The sequence below is a fragment of the Thamnophis sirtalis genome, unplaced genomic scaffold (assembly GCF_051295495.1).
Source record: "Thamnophis sirtalis isolate CommonGarterSnake01/CBP01778 unplaced genomic scaffold, rThaSir2_p1.2 scaffold_11, whole genome shotgun sequence".
Classification (NCBI taxonomy): domain Eukaryota; kingdom Metazoa; phylum Chordata; class Lepidosauria; order Squamata; family Natricidae; genus Thamnophis; species Thamnophis sirtalis.
Genome location: NW_028261391.1, coordinates 11,797,830 through 11,817,689, shown reverse-complemented (window position 1 = coordinate 11,817,689; position 19,860 = coordinate 11,797,830).

Below are 19,860 nucleotides of genomic sequence, written 5' to 3'. Positions count from 1 at the left end.
CTGAAACCTTTCCCGGAATGACTGTATGGTTGAGTGAAATCAAACACAGGTAATTCTTGGCTTGACTTAACAATCGGTCACTTGGAAATAGCAATAGCACTTAGATTTATGTACTTCTCCATAGTTCTCTACAGCACTCTCTGAGCAGTTTACAAATGTCAGCATATTGCCCGCAACAATCGGGGTCCTCATTTTGCTGACCTCGGAAGGATGGAAGGATGGGTCAACCTTGAGCTGGTCAAGATCGAACTCCTGACTATGAGCAGAGTTTACCTGCAAGACTGCATTCTAATCACTGTGCCACCATGGCTCTTGTTTGAAGTTAGCAATTGTTCGAAGTTACAACCAACCTGAGAAAGGCAGCTTATGGTCTAGATTCAACAGTCAGGCCTACTTCATGGTTACGTGACCAAACTTGTAGAGTTTGGTCACATGACTGCATTTATGGCCATTTGCATATCTTGTCATCATGTTTCTATTTTGCCAAACTAGTATTTCTTGTTTTTAGCAGAATCATGCCCATAGCAAACCATTGGTTCACTTAATGACTGCTGTGGTTGTGGTTACTTAACAGCTGCCACAAAAAAAGTCCTAAAATTGGCTTGGTCATAGAACCAATTTGTTTTGCTACCATTGCAGGGGTGGGTTTCAACTGGTCCGTGGCGGTCCGCGCCGACCGGTTGGTCAGTGAACCCGGAAGTAAGTAATTTCCGGGAACGCCGAAGGGCCCACCTGCCCGCCGGTGGTTCTTACCGGTCTTTGAAGGCTTCTGCGCTTCCATGCAGGCGCATGGCACATACAGCGCCTGCGCGATTCTCCGCGAGCAGCTGGAGTATCACGCAGGTGCTAAGACGCATGCGTGAACTGCGCGCGTGCACGAGGACGCTGCCGGCCCCGTTCCAACCGTACCGTTGGAACGGGATGAGCAACCCACCACTGTGCCATTGCTACATATAACCATAATGGACAGGCTCCATTAGGGATGTATGTTGAGGACTATATGTAGTTGCACAGTTACTCAAAAAACACAGCCAGGAAGTATCTACATAGAGACACGCATTGTTGTAAGGACTCACGGCATTTTTTCATAGTCGAAAAAGGAAAGGCTAAAATATGTTCTCATATATTCTGTAAAAGAAATATAATCCCTCGCCTGAATGCAACCAGCAAATGGATATGCAGAGGTTTTATTTTGAATGTCGACATTAATTAAGGCAAAACCTGAAAACGACCCATTTAAAGAGGCTTTCGGATGAATTAGAATGACTCCAATTTATGGATCCCTTGTACGGAATAAATCCCACTGACAACAGTATAAAACCATTTTTTTTTTAAAAAAAAAATCAGAGTTAGTCTTCCATAAAAAGGATTATGACACCTCATTAAAATGGCTTTCCTAGTGCTCCTTATGGACTTTCTGCATTAAAAAAAGGAAAAGAAATGAACTTGCAATTTATAGTTTTGATGATTAGAGAAGACAGACTACAGAAAGATGACAGTCATGATGTAATCTTAGAGAGAGAGGTTAAAATATAATTGTGCTTGTATTTTCTGGGAATAAGATTGGAAGCTACCTCCGAGTATCTATCTTTGTATTTTTTTCTACTTCTTTCTTTTTTTTCTTTTTTACCTTCCTCTTACTTTTTCTCCTTTGTACTTTTAGCTTTTCCTTTTATTTCTCCCTTCCTTTTCTCCTTTCTAATTCTATTTTAAGTAAAAGTAAAGATTCCCCTCGCACATATGTGCTAGTCATTCCCTACTCTAGGGGACGGTGATCATTTCTGCTTCAAAGCCAAAGTCTTTCGGGATAATAGTAGCAGTTAGTAATAGCAGTTAGACTTATATACCACTTCATAGGGCTTTCAGCCCTCTCTAAGCGGTTTACAGAGTCAGCATATCGCCCCCACAGTCTGGGTCCTCATTTCACCCACCTCGGAAGGATGGAAGGCTGAGTCAACCTTGAGCCAGTGAGATTTGAACCGCCGAACTGCAGATAGCAGTCAGCTGAAATGGCCTGCAGTACTGCACTCTAACCACTGCGCCACCTCGGCTCTTAGAGGCTCTTATAAGGCTGATAAGCACCTACCTTTATCTCCTTTTAAATGCTGCCAAAGACCTAATTGCCAATTAGCTTTGCAAGGCCACATGGAGCACAGAATCAAAACAGAGCTTCAGAATTTAAACCAAATAGAACGAACAAAGTTGCTTCCTGAAAAAGCTCACATGCCTTTGCTCCTCCTTTATGTCCTTCACTGTTGCCCAGTGAAAACTCTTGCAACATTTTCAAAACAAATGTATTAATCATGGTATAAGGATTAATGGACCTGCAAAATATCACTGCACACAAAATGTTACTGCAACTATACACTTAAGATAGGCTCTTTTCAGTTTGTTGTTATTGATAATTTGTGTCTCACTCTATGCAACCACATGGATCATAGCATGGCAGACCCCTCCTCCAGTCCTCCACTGTCCAAATTCATGTTCATTGCGTCTGTTGTGGCCAGCCAGCAGCCAGCAAAGCTGGCAGCAGATTCAGACAGTGAGAAAGTTGTGGAGGAAGATGGGCCAGTCCTGAAGTCTGGGGAAGGCTCTGATAAGGGCTCTGTGTTGGAGGCAGAGAGGGTGGCAGAGCTGTCTGACAGTTACCAGCTGCCTTCAGAGTCAGACATCAGTGAGGCAGACGAACAGCTGGGGCCTGTTCCCAGTGTGCGCATGCACAGAGTGGCCAGATGAAAGGAACAGCTAAGGAACAAGGGTCGACTTTGGAGTAAGAATTTCAAGCGTTCTTAGGCTGGTTGAACTTTTGCAGCATTTTTCTGTCTCAAAAGGCAACAGTTGCTGAACCACTTTAACCGGTTATTGGATAAAAAGTCAGAGTGGATCTGGGGACATAAAGAAGCATCTGCCTTCATAACCATAAAGGAACTTTGACATCAAATTGTGTTCTTGTACAATGCCGTGCAATCTTACCACAATACAATGAAATCTTATCATCATGGGTGATCTCCGTCTATATTTCACTACATTCATTGGGTTAACAGGAGAGTAAAGACCAATATCTTTCCACAGAATTTCACAGCAAAACCTTCAGTTAACGATAACAGGATCAACATACAAAATCAAAGATAGGTTCTGATAGCATTGGTATCCCATGATTCTTAAATAGTTCCCAGAAGGGAAGTATGACTTTATTTTCCACATCTTTTTTTTTTGTCCATGAATTTAAAAAAAAATGGCAAGGGTGTTATGTGGGATGATGTGTTAGTAAGAATAGTATTCCAATCCATCATTTTTATTACAGATTCACAAAATTAGAACATTTGATAAACAGTTACCTTCATGTTGTCTTGAAACAGACTTTGAGTACGTTCCCCCATCTGTGTAGCTGAATATTCAAGAATCCGCTCTCTTTTTTTTTTGCTTCTTTTAAATCATCTTACACTTACTCTTTGACACCTAAATTTTACCAATGCAAGTTCTTTTTAAAAAATGTGACCCTTTCTTTTTCAAAGTAAGAACTGCTGATTTCACCCAACTTTCAGAAGTATTGTTGTCACAATTCTGAACAGGGAAATAGGAATATAATATTGATTTTCTTTTGTTTATCCTTATTGGAGAAACACTCGGGGTGGGGAGGAGGAAACAGTAGCCTTCTTTGTCACCTGAGTGGCAAGGATTTGTTCCTCTTTTCACTAAGGATATGGACTGAAGGTCTTCAAGGTTTTATAAGGAATCTTCCATCTTGGTCACACACAGAAGACAGTGGTGGGATTCAAATTTTTTTACTACCGGTTCTGTGGGCATGGCTTTGTGGGCATGGCAGGGGAAGGATATTGCAAAATCTCCATTTCCTCCTGGGACTCGGGAGGCAGAGAATAGATGGGGGCAAGGCCAGTCAGAGGTGGTATTTATGGGTTCTCTGAACTATTCAAAATTTCTGCTATAAGTTCTCCAGAACTGGTCAGAACCTGCTGAATACCACCTCTGATAGAAGAACATAATAGGAAATGTTCCAAAGTGGGAACCCCTAGATACACATAAAAGCAAATTTAAATAGTCTATTTCACACAAAGCATTTTAAATGGGAGAGTTGCATTGACTAATCCACTTTTGTTGATTTACCCATTTCTAAGCAAATGGAAAATCCTTTAATGATCTAGGACAGGGGTGTCAAACTCGATTTCATTGAGGGCTGCATCAGGGTCGTGTTTGACCTCCGAAGGACTGGGGTGTGGGGCCAGGGGGTGTGGCCAGCTCGACATCACTTATGCCATCACAGGTACCCCCAACACAAGTGATAGCAATAGCAATAGCAGTTAGACTTATATACCGCTTCATAGGGCTTTCAGCCCTCTCTAAGCAGTTTACAGAGTCAGCATATCGCCCCCACAGTCTGGGTCCTCATTTCACCCACCTCAGAAGGATGGAAGGCTGAGTCAACCTTGAGCCGGTGAGATTAGAACCGCTGAACTGTAGATAACAGTCAGCTGAAGTGGCCTGCAGTACTGCACCCTAACCACTGCGCCACCTCGGCTCTGTTCGTGATGTTGAGCTGGCCACATCCCCTGGCCACACATCCCAGCTGACATCTGTTGTGGACTATTAAGAAAAAGTGGGGGCTGCTTTCTTCCTCTAAAAAAGCATGTTTCTCCATTTCTCCTTTTGGGGAAATATAATATTCTGCCTTTTAAATATTCCTTAAAATATTTCATTCTTCTAGAAGGGGGAGGGGCTTCCACAACAGTATTCTTATTTAGGAAGTAAAGAAGGATATTTGCATCCCCTTAAGCATCTCTGTTTTTCCCCCTTCCCTAAAAATGATTTTATAGCTTGCTGTTGTGAGGACAAACCAGCATGGACTGATCCAGCTTTGTGAGCTTCCTTTCATTTCCTTCCTCCCCACTTCCCTAAAATTTCAGGACAAATAAAAAAGGAATAAGTGGGAGGAGAAAACCTCCAAACAGACAGTGATATGGAAACTAATTAAAATAAAGCCTTATTTCTCTGCTCCTCCTTAAGTCTTCAAATACAGCAATACAGAAGTTCCCAGGAAGGAAAGATTGTTCTTTTCTAAACATTCAGCCTTTGTGTCCAGAAATAACCCACTCCAACCAAACAAAGTGACTCAGACTTCAGCAGGGGAAGGATCTCTGAAATCTATAAAAGTCTGCCGTGATTTGGTGCTTTTCTGCAAGCAAGGCTCTGGTGAGCTGCTCTTAGCAAATGAAAGTGACCAGGCAGATTGGCCAAAGCAGCGTAATGATTAAACTGACAAAACTTCAGAAAATAAAACATGGCTAAGGCCAGATTAAAAAAAAACACACATCAACTCTCAGCTTTAAAACAGGTCAGTGCAATTATTGATATACCAAACCAAGCATGATTTGCTAGTCATGTGGGTTACTCACTTACCTTTCAAGCCAAGTGGTAACTTTTTTAAAAAAGAAATACGCACTATGACCAGAGGTGGGATTCAAGTAATTTAACAAGTAGTTCTTCCTAGTGACTGGTTGGGTGGGCGTGCTGGGGAGGAGAGATCATGTGACTGAGTGGGCATGGCCAACTCGACATCACTCACGGCAAGGTGGGGCGGCGCAGAAGGGCTGATGCCGCGGAGACAGGGCGAGTTCCTATGTACTATTTCGAGCCCATCACACACACACACACACCCTTGAGCTGATACAATAAAAGCCCAAGTAAAGATAGTGATTGCTTGCTGAGACTAACTGGCACATGCTGGCAAAAGGAGGCTAGGTAAAGAAAGAGAAGGCTGATGGAAATGCTCCATTTTCTGCCTCCCTTGGGCTGACTGCGCCATGCTGGATCGGGATGAAGCAGTGAGGGGGGGAGCAAAGAGCCCGCTCGCCAGTGCAACGGCGGATCTCTCTTCCCGCTCATCGGTTCAGGCATTGGGAGCTTGAGGGGTAGATTGTGTGCCCTGAAATCTGTCTGCTGCTCCTCCAAGCTCAACTCTGGCTGTAGCCGACCATCAGCCAATTTTCTTCCAGCGCTCGCGTGGGGAACCCAAGAGCAGCAGCATATTGCATGCTTTTCACTTCAAGCAGCCCTGGCTGGAAAATGCATGACTGGGGCGGAGCGGTCCTCCTTAACAAGCTCCAAACCATTGCTGTGTCTCCAAATCCAGATCTGGCTGCAGAGGAAATTAGAGGGCTTTTTAAGGTATGCAATATGCTGCCGCCAGCCAGTGGTGCGATTAGCGGGTTCTCCGAACGGTACAAAAATTTAACAACCGGTTCTCCTGAACCGATCTGAACTGGCTGAAACCAACCTCTGACTATGACGGGGTCAGAAATGACCCTTTCAAGTATAGAAAGTTAGCACCCACCGCTCTCCCAGAAGAATGAAATATTTTGAGACATTTTAAAAACATATTAAAATATTATATTAAAACTATTATATTTCCCTGGATGAGAAATGGAGAAACATGTTTTTAGAGGGAGAAAGCAGCTCCCACCTTTCTTAATAGCCCACAGCAGATGTCAGCACTTAAGAGATAAAGAGATAGAAAGCTCTATTCATAGATAAAGCAAATACTGCAGGCAGAAATCCATTCAAGACAGAATATTTTGAAACACCCTGCAGCGAGTTCTGAATAAAGGTAGTATTAACCTTTAGCCAGAGTATGAATTGCCCAACACCCTTTCAGAACACAACCCCCTTCATTGCATCATCTCAGTTGCACCACCCGCAGCAAACCTCAACTAAACCTCAGAACTCAGACAACCTATAGAGCCAGCTATGACCCATACATAACCTCTACAACAGCCAATAGAATACATGTTCTTGCACAGGAATAGGAAGCTCAAGTGCAAAACTAAGAGAAGGTATTTTAAAAAAATCCCACTCTCAACTCTATATGGTCAGCTTCCCAGAACCCATGGGGTTCTGCTTCATCATTAAACCATCTTTCCAATCAGATTCCATGTTTCCAGGGACTTCCATACTGAGGTCATGTGATCACCATAGACCCATGGTGGTGCAGTGATTAGAATGCAATACTGCAGGCTCTAACTCATTGCTGCCTCTAGGAGTTTGATTCCGAGCGGCTCAAGGTTGACTCAACCTTCCATTCTTCCAAGGTCAGTCAAACGAGGACCCAGATTGTTGGGGACAATATGCACACTCTGTAAGACATTTGGAGATGGCTGTAAAGCACTGTAAAGCGGTATGTTAAGTCTAAGCGCTATTGCTATTTATAGCGTTCTCAGCAAATTCAATGTGGGGGGCAAGATTTGGTTAATGACCATGTGATTCATTTAACAATGGCCGTGTTTCACATAAGAACTATGATAAAAAGATCTAAAATTGGGTTGCCTCTCTTAACAACCATCTTGCTTAGCAATGGAAATTCTAGTTGCAATTGTGATCATATGTCAAGGACTATTTGTAGTGTTCAAACTTTGTCTTCAATGAAAAGGCCAATGAAAGTAAAAATTGGGAATAAAGAATTACTCACAATATCTAGGGAGTAATTCTTAACAAGTTTATAATCTGATTTAAAGTGTTTTTGCAGTGTTCTGTCACTATATGACTAAATTCAATTTGACACCTTCTTTGCATTTATTTTTTAAATGATCACCATGGTTATTAAGCAAACCCTATGCTTGTTATGGGACTTTTTAGAATAGAATAGAATAGAATAGAATAGAATAGAATAGAATAGAATAGAATAGAATAGAATAACAGAGTTGGAAGGGACCTTGGAGGTCTTCTAGTCCAACCCCAATCAGTGCAGGCAAATACTGCATCAATAAAGTTCTAAGAAAAAAAGAATTTTACTGAAAAACATACATAAAAATCACATCAGGGTTATTTATCAAAGGCGAAGAGAAAGAATGTATACAGCTATAATAAAAGCATGGAATAATAGAAAATATCAATGCATTTGTTTCACCTTAGAAATGGTTGCTAAGAACTTCAAAATACACAAAGAAATGCATGTAAAAACATCCCTGATCTGCCACTGAAGCCTTTTATGACAGATGTCCTATTTTATTGGCCTTTTCATTGAAGAACCTTGAACACCCTTTCAGCACTATTAATTCATGGTTATTTGGGAAGATGATTAAAAAGGTCAGAGAGTCAGCTCACCAACAGTTGACGGTTTAAAACTATATGTGAATGAGAGAAATTATTAATCCCCATGGACAACATTTACACTAATAGATCAATTAAGGTGACATTACTGAAATAATTTAATAGCGTTAACATTAATGTAGTTGGCAAATGGTCCAAAGTTTCCTCCCCTGGACAAATAAAGTCGAGAAAAATTCTGAGATTATCTTAAGAGAATTTAGTGAATAACATTGTAAATTTGTTTTCTATTTATAAGGGCCTTCATAACTTTTCATTAAATAAGTGTCCTAGTTCTATCACAGATTGTGAGGGAAGCGTTAAGTGTCCCATGGAAAAAGCGTTATTGTTATGTAGCAATAGCAATAGCACTTAGACTTATATACCGGTTTACAGTGCTTTAAGTCTCTAAGCAGTTTACAGAATCAGCCTATTGCCCCCCCAACAATCTGGGTCCTCATTTTACCCACTCAGAAGGATGGAAGGCTGAGTCAACCTTGAGCCAGGTGAGATTCAAACTGCCAAATTGCAGTCAGCCAGCAATCAGCAGAAGTAACCTGCAATAATGCACTCTAACCACTGTGCCGCAATGGCTCAGTATACAATGATACAATTACTGTATTTTTCAGAGCATAAGATGCACCTTTCCTCCCCCCAAAAAGAGGGTGAAAATCTGAGTGCATCTTATACACTGAATACAGCATTTTTGGCCTATCAAAAACCTACCTCCTTTGCAAAAATGGATGTGCAGAGGGTTTGGGTGGCTTGCAAAGTGCTCCTGGGAGCTGGGGATGGCAAAAACGACCCAAAAAAGGGCTGGTTTTGCTCGTCCCCAGCCCCCAGGAGCACTGTACAAGCTTCCCAAAGCTCTGCATGTCTCTCCCCCCCCTCTTTTTTTGCAAAAAAAAACAGGCTTGCAGAGGTTTGGGGAAGCCTGCAGAGCTCATTTTTTTTTTTTTAAATTACCTCTCCAAAGTCATGGTGCGTCTTATACTCCGGTACACAGTCAAGTTTTTGGCTGGTGTTGGCCTTTATACACAATGAGTTCTTCCCAAGAACTTAAGGTATTGTAATCAATAGAGTGTCAACCCTGAAGCTGACCTGGCCGAAGCCATCTGAGAGCTTTAGCGCTGCCACACTGGAGCTGAGGGGGGCATTAGAGATAGCTGGGGTAGTGTAGTCAAAATAATATACTTTCTCTTGGGAACCAAGGATGTTCTCACACCTGGCCAGAGGAAGGAGGATTGTTGTCACCAGGCAACCAGATGGTGCCTTGATTGGACCATGTGACTGATTGTTTAGGGTTTAGGTTTTTACCATATCTGTGCCAATATGATATCTAATAAAGCTATACTTTGAGGAATTCACATGTCTCTGAGTTTTGCTTGCTATGGGTCTATTACTTGGAACCCTAACATATAGTATATATGTATACTATATGTGGGTCAAAGCAGTGTGGCCATATATATTTGACAGATGGACATCTTTTCAATATGCAGATTTTCTATGCCATCCAAGGTTTTTTTGGTACAATATCTAGTGTGCCAGTAGCCATTGGGATTGCCATGGCCAGTTTATGCCATAATCTTTCAATTTTGATTTAACAGAATAATAGAGTGGAAAGGGATCTTGGACGTCTTCTAGTCCCCCTACTCAAGAAGGGGCCCTATACTAAGTAGCTGTCCAATCTCTTCTTAAAAGCTTCCAGTGATAGAGCATCCACAACTTCTGAAAGCAAGCCGTTCCATTGATTTATTGTTCTGTCAAGGAATTTCTCCTTAGTTCTAGGTTGCTTCTCTCCTTGATTAGTTTCCATCCATTGCTTCTTGTGTTGCTTTCTGGTGCTTTGGAAAATAGTTTGACACCCCGCCCCCCTCTTCTTTGTGGCAGCCTCTCAAACATTGGAACACTGCTGTCATAATGTTCAAATGTTGACATTTTGTGATTTCCAATTCTTTATTTTCCATTCTACTAACCCCTGGTCACATCAATTGTCACATCAATTATCCATACTTTTTCTTTCTTTCTTTTCAACCATAGTTGAATCTGCTGTGTTATGAATCAAAATGTTATCAATTTGCATTTGGAACCTCAGAATATTTTATTCTGGTCATTATCAACTATTTTTTTCCATTCTATGTTCCCATCATTTTTTTTTATTACAGGTGCATGATAATTTTTATAGAGGTTCCAGTGAATCATTTTGGTGACTGTGTTATGCCATTGTTGATAATCAGTTTATGCAATCCTCTTCAATGAGCTGCTTATATGAGCCACTGTTTCTTCTGCTTCTTTATACAATCTGCACTAGGCAGCTTTGCCAGCATTGAGTGTAATATAATTCCAGCATTCCCACTAATTCCATGCAAAGGTATTCTAATGACAGCCTCAACTCAGTTTCTGTAGGAGGACATCATGCAGGATAGCTACAATGAGGCCATCAGCGTAATTTAGATATAACAGAAATCAGATTTCTTAGTTAACACATTATAAGTTCTGCAGCTGTATTTATTAAAGAGGAATATATAACAAGGCATTTTTGAAGACGATCTGCACTTCCAAAAACTGGGTCAGTTACCATGACAATAAATGTAGCATAAGAGTCTAAATGGAATGCAAAATGACGACAAGGAAAAGCTTCAATCTACACAGAACTTTGAATCTTAGAGTAGTTGGGATAAAATGCATCATTTAAAACCTAAAAAATTACATTCAGAAGTATATAATTTTTGCTAAGGCATTCCCAGACAGGCAACCAGATGGAGCATCCTACAACAATATGAAATACATCTTCGAAAATCTTCTGTATTAATCAGTTCTTTGCTCAGTGGGCCACTTGTGCTATAAGAGGAAGCATGCAAATGGAAAAGAGTCTGGAATAACTTTTGTTTTCATGCCACATTACTGTCTCTTAAGGGTTTTGGATACAATCGAAAGAAGATGACACAAAAATATTACTGTGAGCAATCTGTTTTTCCTCCAGGTTTGTTAGGAAATGGAATTGCAATCCCAGGTTTACATAATGATCTTTTTTGATTGTGTTGCGAAAGTAAACCTGGAGGGAGTTGCTAGTAGAGCCAAGCAGGGTTGGGCTGCTATGGATTCGCCCAGGTTCGGGAGAATCAACAGCCACACCATTCGAGTGGGGACAGGAACTCATCAGCCCCAGGCCTGTCGAAACAGCCAGGTTTTTAAGGCTTTGCGGAAAGCCTGGAGGGTGGTGAGAGTCCGAATCCCCACGGGGAGATCATTCCAGAGGGCCGGAGCAACCACAGAGAAGGCCCTCCTCCGGGTGGTAGCCAATCGGCATTGGCCAGTGGATGGAATTCGGAGGAGGCCTAATCTGTGCGATCTAATGGGTCTTTGGGAGGTAATTGGCAGCAGGCGGTCTCTCAAGTATCCAGGTCCAATACCATGAAGGGCTTTATAAGTGACGACTAGCACCTTGAAGCGTATCCGAAGACATCAATTCTCTGTCTGACTGTCTGGTCTACCTGTTTTTTCTTTTTCCCTTCTTTCCAAGGTTCTCACAATTTTATCCATTTCTTTTATATCCACTTAACCTTAATCATCAAGGATTTCTAATATAAACAGATATTGTTGAGCTGCAATTTCCAGCAATCCAGCTTGGACCTGTGTTCAAGAACAGTGGGAAAACTACACATTCCTCTTCTACTTGTCCTCAATATCTTTCTCAATCTGTTTGTCCCTTCTAATGTCTTTTCCTTCATTTCATTTATTAAAATTTTTCTTTTGTATTTTCCTTCAAATATTCCATTAGCACTGTACAATTACCTCTTTTGCCCCTTTCAATTCTCTTGCATTTATTGTTCTAATTTCCTTTTCATCTAGCTTTAATTTTTCTTTGGTGTCTCAGCTTTGTCGTCTTCAGAAATGAAATGCACACGTGTAAGATGGAAAATATCTGCTTGGTAGTACTTTTCAACATGTTTTTAGAACAAAATTTCATTTGAATATGAATCATCACTGTGAGATGGCCACCAAAAAAGTGAACATTAAGTTAGACTGCACAAATATACACTTTCCTACAAATATACTGTATGCTTTCTGTTTCTCAAAAGATCACTCCACCTCAATCCCCTATCAACAGTCATGTCCATTTGTGGGCACCACACTTTATGAAGAATCTGGATGAACTGAAACAGATTTACAGAAGGCTATCACGAATGTTCAGGAAATTAATAACTAAGTCCTATTGCCCAGAGTCATTAGAAGTTGGTCAGAATGATGATGGTAATGATGGTGATGGTGATGGTGATGGTGGTGGTGGTGGAGGTGATGATGATAATCTAGATATCACAATTGTCCAAATCAAAATGCCTGCTATTATAAATTGAAGCCAAAAAAACCTATGCTACTTAAAGTCAGTGTTTGAACTGTGGAACAGATTTTATCATTGAACAACAAGGAACAAATCAAAGGAAATTCATTATCAGGAAAAATATATATTTAGGGATGCAGAACTGGAAGAGATTCAGAAATATTGTAAAAGTGGAAGAACCAGAAACAATCATAGAACAGTAGAAAGAAACTCAGATAACAGAAATATAGTGAAAAAAACCTGATACCAACTGTAGAAATGATAACTTAGAAGAAGTAATAATAACGAAACCAGAATAGGCTTGCACTGAAACAACCTATGAACTGAACCTGTAACACAAAAATATTAAAAGAGAAAATTATAGTGTATGCAGAGCACAAGTAGAAAGAAACAGAATGCCAGTATTGAAAGTCGTATTCCCTAAAGACCTGGCATTACAATGAAGGATGTGAATAAGATGCTTGCAAGGATTAAAATAACATCTATCAAATTAATCCATCAGCTTTCCTGCAGTATAGCAGTGATGATTACAGAAGAACTGAGTAGCAAAATTAGAAAAACAAAAGCAAAACATATTCAAGCCAAAAGTGGAATATGAAACTGGAAATGAACATAAAGACTTTAAGATCACAAGCGGATAATTTAAAGAATATGAAACAGCAGAAATTTAAGTCTGTAAGGATGAAGACAAAGGTAATTAAAAAAAATGGCTTATCATCAAAAAGATGGAAGACACTTTGGAAATTGCAAAGGAATAGACAATAATAGCTGGGAAAATTGAATGCTATGATTGGTTTTGGAATTTGCATAAGGGGGAAAAACATTTACACATGGTCTCAATTAATTATAAAAAGTGTTTGATTCATGACTACACAGTAGGATCACGGGATGTTTGGAAACAACTAATGTCAGTAAAAGTACTAAAATGTTTATAAAAATAATAATGAAGCAGTAGAAGACAGAGTTGGTATTTGGAAATGAAAAATACGGGGTTGTCAACATTAGGAGAGGCATCTTCCAGGGTGACTCATTATCACCCTGATTACTTGTCATAAAATCTCACATTTGCTTTATATGCATGATTGGAAACTTTATGGAAAATCAGAAATCAAAATCCAGTCACTGACAAACACTGTCAGTAATGGAATTTGGCCTAGACCAGAAATGTGTTCCAAAAGCATTAAATCGGGATTGAAATGCCAAATGTCCAACCATCAGGATGAAGCCTACAAATATCCAAGCATTATACATTGGGATAACAACAAGCAACAACAAGCATAGACAAATTAAAAATGTGATTTGTATGGACTACATCCAAGGGTGAGAAAAATTCTAAAGACAAAATTGAACAGTGGAAATACTATCAAAGTCATCAATACCTGAGCCAAACCTGTGATAAGATACACTGCTGGAATTATTAACTGGACAGTTTGGACTGAAAAACAAGAAAAACGATGACTATTCATCATGCATTACATCCCCATTGTGATATTGATAGATTATATCTGCCTGGCAGAAATGAAGGCAGAGGTTTACTTCAAATCAAACAAATTGTTGAAGAAAAGTATGCATTGGCTGATCTTGTAAAATAATATATTTGAATATTAGTAGCTCAGGTTGGTAGTTAGACTGTTGTTCTGAGCTCTGAGTTTGGTCATTTAGTTGCAAACATTTGCAACCAAATTGCCAAGCTCGGAGCTCAGAACAAAAGCCTAACTGAAAAAGAATAAATATTGATTAATTAAAAACTGGAACTTTTTGAATGTACAGGATACAAAACAGGTATATTGAAATAATGTAATTAAAAACACAAACAACATGCTGGCAGGAAAAACACTACATGGTTGGTTTTTATAAAACATTGAGGGCAAAATGGATAAAGATCAAACCTGACAATGTCTTACAACTGAAACAATAATAATAAAAAAGAAACTGAAGGCTTGAATTTAGCTGCTCAAACTAATGCAATCAAGGCCAGAATTGGGGGGGGAAAGCATCAAATGATTCAATGTGCAGATTGTGCAACGAAATGTAATAAATGTTAGGTCATATATTTAGTTCATGCAAGAAGATTGTACAAACTGATCATAAACAGCAACATAACACAGTCACAAAAACGATTCACTGGAACGTTATCATGTGCCCATAACACACACAAAAAAAATGTTAAGAACATATTGTTGAAGAAATAGTTTTGTTAAAAGATTGTGGTATAAACCAGCTGAGATGGCCCTAATGGTTAATGAGTACCATATCAAAAAACTTTGGATAGCCCATGGAAAATATGTGCATTGGCTATAAAAATTCTTTCAAAAGAGAAAATGTGAGTGAAATTCTTCATATCTGCACTTGCATTTGATTTGGCTATGAAATGACTGAGGGTGTTTGAGTCCCCTGTCCTTCAATGTATAATATTTATTTCAATGTTCTGCGACCTCCTTGAGCTTCAGATACTTTCAATAAATTCCAAGGATAGGACGACACATCATGAGTAAATTCCTTCCTGGAGTAGGGTGGGAGCTCAGTAACATTACTACAAGGGGAAGACCTGCTCTTAAGAAAAGAATATCACATATTTTGAAGAAACCGCCCACCCATCTTCTCTGTTCAGATATTTAGATACTGAATTAATCTATTTTCTAGGTTGACATCATGCAAACTAAGAAGACAGGCTGAATTTCTGTAATATTTTATTGTGTACACACACACACACACACACACACACACACACACACACACACACTAAAATTAACCAAAGTTAGCATGTCATACAAATACATCTGCTAGTTCATTACCTGATTTAACTAAGTATGTTCTGTGAATGCAGCCAATCTGTCTCTATTTGGGTATTAATAATTTGGCAATAATTATCTTTTTTTTTTTAACTTTGGGATTTTTCTTTCTTTTCCACAATACCATTTTTGACTGCTAGAGTCTTGGCTTCTACACTTTTTCCTATATGGAATTTCAATAAATGCCCCCCCCCCTTCGTGTGCGTGCTACTATTGATATTTTAAGGAAAATTCTGGGAATGTGAAGAATTTACCATTCTGGGGATAGAACATTCTAAAGAACTTTGGAACATTCTATTATTCCACCCTATTCCTGAGGTATTTTCTAGATGTTTTAACTCCCTGAACAGTAACTGTTAGCAGTGTTGTACCATGTTCCAGAAACAAGTCAGTTTCATGTCCAAAATATCACAAACTGTTCTTGGTTTGAAGATTTAACTCACAGAACAATTCCTGGATTAACTGGATTGGCATGGTCCAAAGGAAAAACGGAACACGTCTTGAGTTATCTTTAACATTCTATTCCCAAAATAGTTCATTTTGTACATGCCTAGAAATATCCTGCTGTCTATTGTAGCCCATCAACAATTGATTTACTTAATTAATTCACCATGGGAATTTATCCTTTATTTCCACATTTCATACATTGTTGTAAACTGCAGGAGCAGAAATAAGCAACAAATAAACACTGGATTTTAATACTTGGACATAATCATTCAGGATGTTCTTTTTAAGCTACTTAAAGATTCTCTTTCAAAACAACAGACTATGGAGGAATTCTATGGAAATGCAGTGACTTTTCAGTAATCCATAATTGCAAAAAACATTGTTCACTATAGCATTAGGTTTTAACTCTGATATGTATTTGTGTGTATGTTTGTGTGGATATGAATATTTAAATTAATGAACACATTTGTTTGGTTGTACTTATGGTTTATTGGGGCAGACGGATTCTCTCTGGCTTCTTACCAAAACTGGCCATTTTGAGCAATCTAATTAGACCCTTTTAACCATGCAATTTAGATATCCTGGGTGCATTTGCACAGCATGATTACAATTAATGTTTGTTATCCTTCTGGATGTCCTAGTGTGCTCTGTGAACTCAGCACCTTTGGTAAGAGCCGAGGTGGCGCAGTGGTTAGGGTGCAGTACTGCAGGCCACTTCAGCTGACTGTTATCTGCAGTTCAGTGGTTCTAATCTCACAGGCTCAAGGTTGACTCAGCCTTCCATCCTTCCGAGGTGGGTGAAATGAGGACCCAGACTGTGAGGGCTATGAAGCGGTATATAAGTCTAACTGCTATTGCTATTGCTATTGCTAAGTATCTGATTTTGCTTTTATGGTGCAATCTTAGGAAATAGGTTATTTCAGGAATCAACTTAATCTTACTATCTAAATGCAGCCTTAAAATAATTAGGTATCCCATACAGATAGTCCTTGACAACTAAACCCAAATGTTTGTGTCAAGAAAGGTTGTAAAATGGGGCAAACCTCACTTAACAAATGTCTTGATTTCAGTGCATGATGTGATCCCAGAAAATAGGCTACCGTTTTACTACTCTAAATAGGTTTACAAATAGGTTGTAAATCAAATTAATTTACAACTTTTCTTGCTATGAAGTGAACCACTGTAGTTGTTTAGTTAGTATCACAGTTGTTAAGTGAATTGGGCTTCTTCATTGACTTGGTTTGCCAGAAGTTTGCAAACAGTGATAACATGACCTTGGGATACTGCAATTGTCATAAATCTGAGTCAAGTTGCCAAGCATCTGAGTTTTGATCACATGACCATGGCGATACTAAATGGTTGTAAATGGGAAAAATGAACACGTCATTTTTTTTCAGTGCTGTTGTAACTTCAAATGATCATTTTGAAGTTACAAAGCTGTGGAAAATGTGACTTATGACCATTATTATAATACAATATACAATAATACAATAGTAGAGTTGGAAGGAACCTTGGAGGTCTTCAAGTCCAACCTCCTGCCTAGGCAGGAAAGCTTATACCGTTTCAGACAAATGGCTGTCCAACATCTTCTTAAAGACTTCCAGTGTTGGGGCATTCACAACTTCTGGAGGCAGGTTGTTCCACTGGTTAATTGTTCTAACTGGCAGGAAGTTTCTCCTTAATTCTAAGTTGCTTCTCTCCTTGTTTAGTTTCCACCCATTGCTTCTTGTTCTACCCTCAGGTGCCTTGGAGAATAGTTTGACTACCTTTGTTGTTGACTACCTGCATTATAAGGTCCACGTACTTTTTTCCTATTACTCCTCTATTTCTTGCAGATCTCCTTTCCTCCAGACAATTGAATATTATTATTTGCACTGCAGGGAATGCTGTTTCGTTCTGTTTGGAAAAGTGACTTTAACTGTCCATCATTCTGCTCATTTCTTCAAGGTATTACAGTTGTCTGGAAGTAGTTATGAGAACTTCCAAGCTGCAGGAAGCAGCTGAGACACATTGCAATATGCTGGACCTGATTCTAGTTCAGCAGTCACCAAGTGGTGATCTGCAGAAAAATTATTTGCATTTTTTATACTGCACTAAATTAGAGTCTTTAAACTACAGCCCCTGGGTAGGATATGTGCAATGAATGTTTGTGTTGCTGCAGAGAGTCTCCCCCTTTGGGGTCTTTTTGTGTGGATCGGAGGGAGGGGAAAAATTCCGACTTGGGGTCTGTTTCAGCCTCTTGGTGTGGGGCTTTGAGCGAAGGCTGGAGGGAAGTGCCAGTGGTGGTGAAGAACCGGAGGGCCTTGTTCCAGTGGGACTTCATCATGGCCTGGAACTGACTGACCATCTCAGCCCGCTGAGCCTTCAGGTGCAGTACCAGGCCTTGCACTCCCGCAGGTCTTCCTTCTGCTTGGAAAGCCTATGCTCGTAGTCCTCGGTGAGGTTCTTCTACTGAGCCTCCTTCTCTCTCAGATCCAATTTGAACTGAGCTGTTTTGCCAACTCTTTCTCATGATGGCTGCTTAGCTCCAACAACTGCTTCCTGTTGGGGCCCTAAGGAGCCTGGGTGGGCAGGCGAGAAGTGGCTGGGAGGGGAGGGGAAAGTAGAGGATGGCAGGGAATCCCTTGATATGAGTTACATCAAGTTGGCCACACCCACCCAGTCACAGGACCACCTAGCCACGCCCACCCAGCCGGTCATTAGGCAGACCATATTAGTGGTCCGCAGATTTTAAAATTATGGATTTAGTGGTCCCTGAGGTCCGAAAGGTCAGTGACTCCTGCTCTCATTAGTCTGGATATGAGATTACCTGTCAGTCTCTGCTTCGCTACTTGTTTTCAGCTGCCATTGAAACGAGGAGAGGGAGGCATGGTATTTGGGAGGGGAAGTCTTCAATACAGGAGTGATTGTAAAAAGGGAGTTTGTTCTCACCATCTACTGCACATGCTGCAGATAGTGGATTTGCTGCCAAGGCCAACTGTCCGGCATACCAACCTGATGATGCTTTTTGAAGATGATACCCACATGACACCTGAGGGATGTGCGGATTGGACTATGGGATGGGGTTACCAGGGGGAGAGAGTTGGGTCACATATTGATGTCTATGATTACGCGCACTTTTGCCTCAGATCTTGCTTTGCTTAGCTGCTATCTACTCATAACCAGTAAAAGTACTCTTAATTCTGCAAAATGGAGTTGAGTGGCTTCTTTCTTGGTTACTGAGGGAGGCTGCCCTGACGTTTTTCCATAAAGATTCACTCTCTAATCTAGATTTCTACTTTCATTCGATGAATGTTTATGTCGAACCCAAGAATGCATGGTATAGAAGTAACAGACCTTTCATATAATATTGTCTCGGGAGGAGAAATGTGGAACCTTTCCTCTCGGCAGAACTGAAGGACTAAAACCTTTTTCTAAAGAGAATGACAAATGAAATGTCATCAGTAACAAACATTTCATTTCTCAGGTACAAAGGAGTAGGCGTAAGGCAGAATTGTATGTATCATTTGCGGATGGCCTCTCAGCTGAGGTCCCCAATACTGCGTAGGTGGTGTTTGTAGAAGATTGCAGCCTTCCTGCATGCAAGTGACATTTGGGATGTTCTTAACTATTAAGCAAGTATTATAACTCCTCCGTTGCTGCTCGCGGAGCTTTATGAAATACAAGAAGTCAGATCTCTAAAGGAAGAAATACCTCATTCTATGTTTTCCTGAGGTTCACCGGGGAAATTAATGGAGTCAGCCCTAAGCAGAAAAAAAATATAGGCACAGTAAATTAGACCCAGTGGGAAAAGTTACAATAGAGGACTTCTACCAAAGAGGGCAACAAGAGAAAAACGAAGAGGAAAATTGGGTAGCTCCAAGTGAATCCCGCTGACTAAACTTCTCTATGTAAAGGACAATAGAAGGACATTCTAGCAGTACTGTAAAAATCACCTGAAATCCTCACATTCATTTCCACTATTTCTAAGTAAACTATATAATTAAGCATTTTTTCTGCAGTGCCTGCTTTTTGTAACAGTGAGAAGAACAAAGGTAGGTGGACTCCTTTTTGGTGGAGATTTTCAAGTGTCTAAAAAATGGTTCTCAACTTGTGGGCTGCAGATCCCTGAGGGGGATCACAGGGGGTCCATGAAGAAACACTATGATTTAAATATAGAGTTAAGTCTTGGGGGGGGGGTGT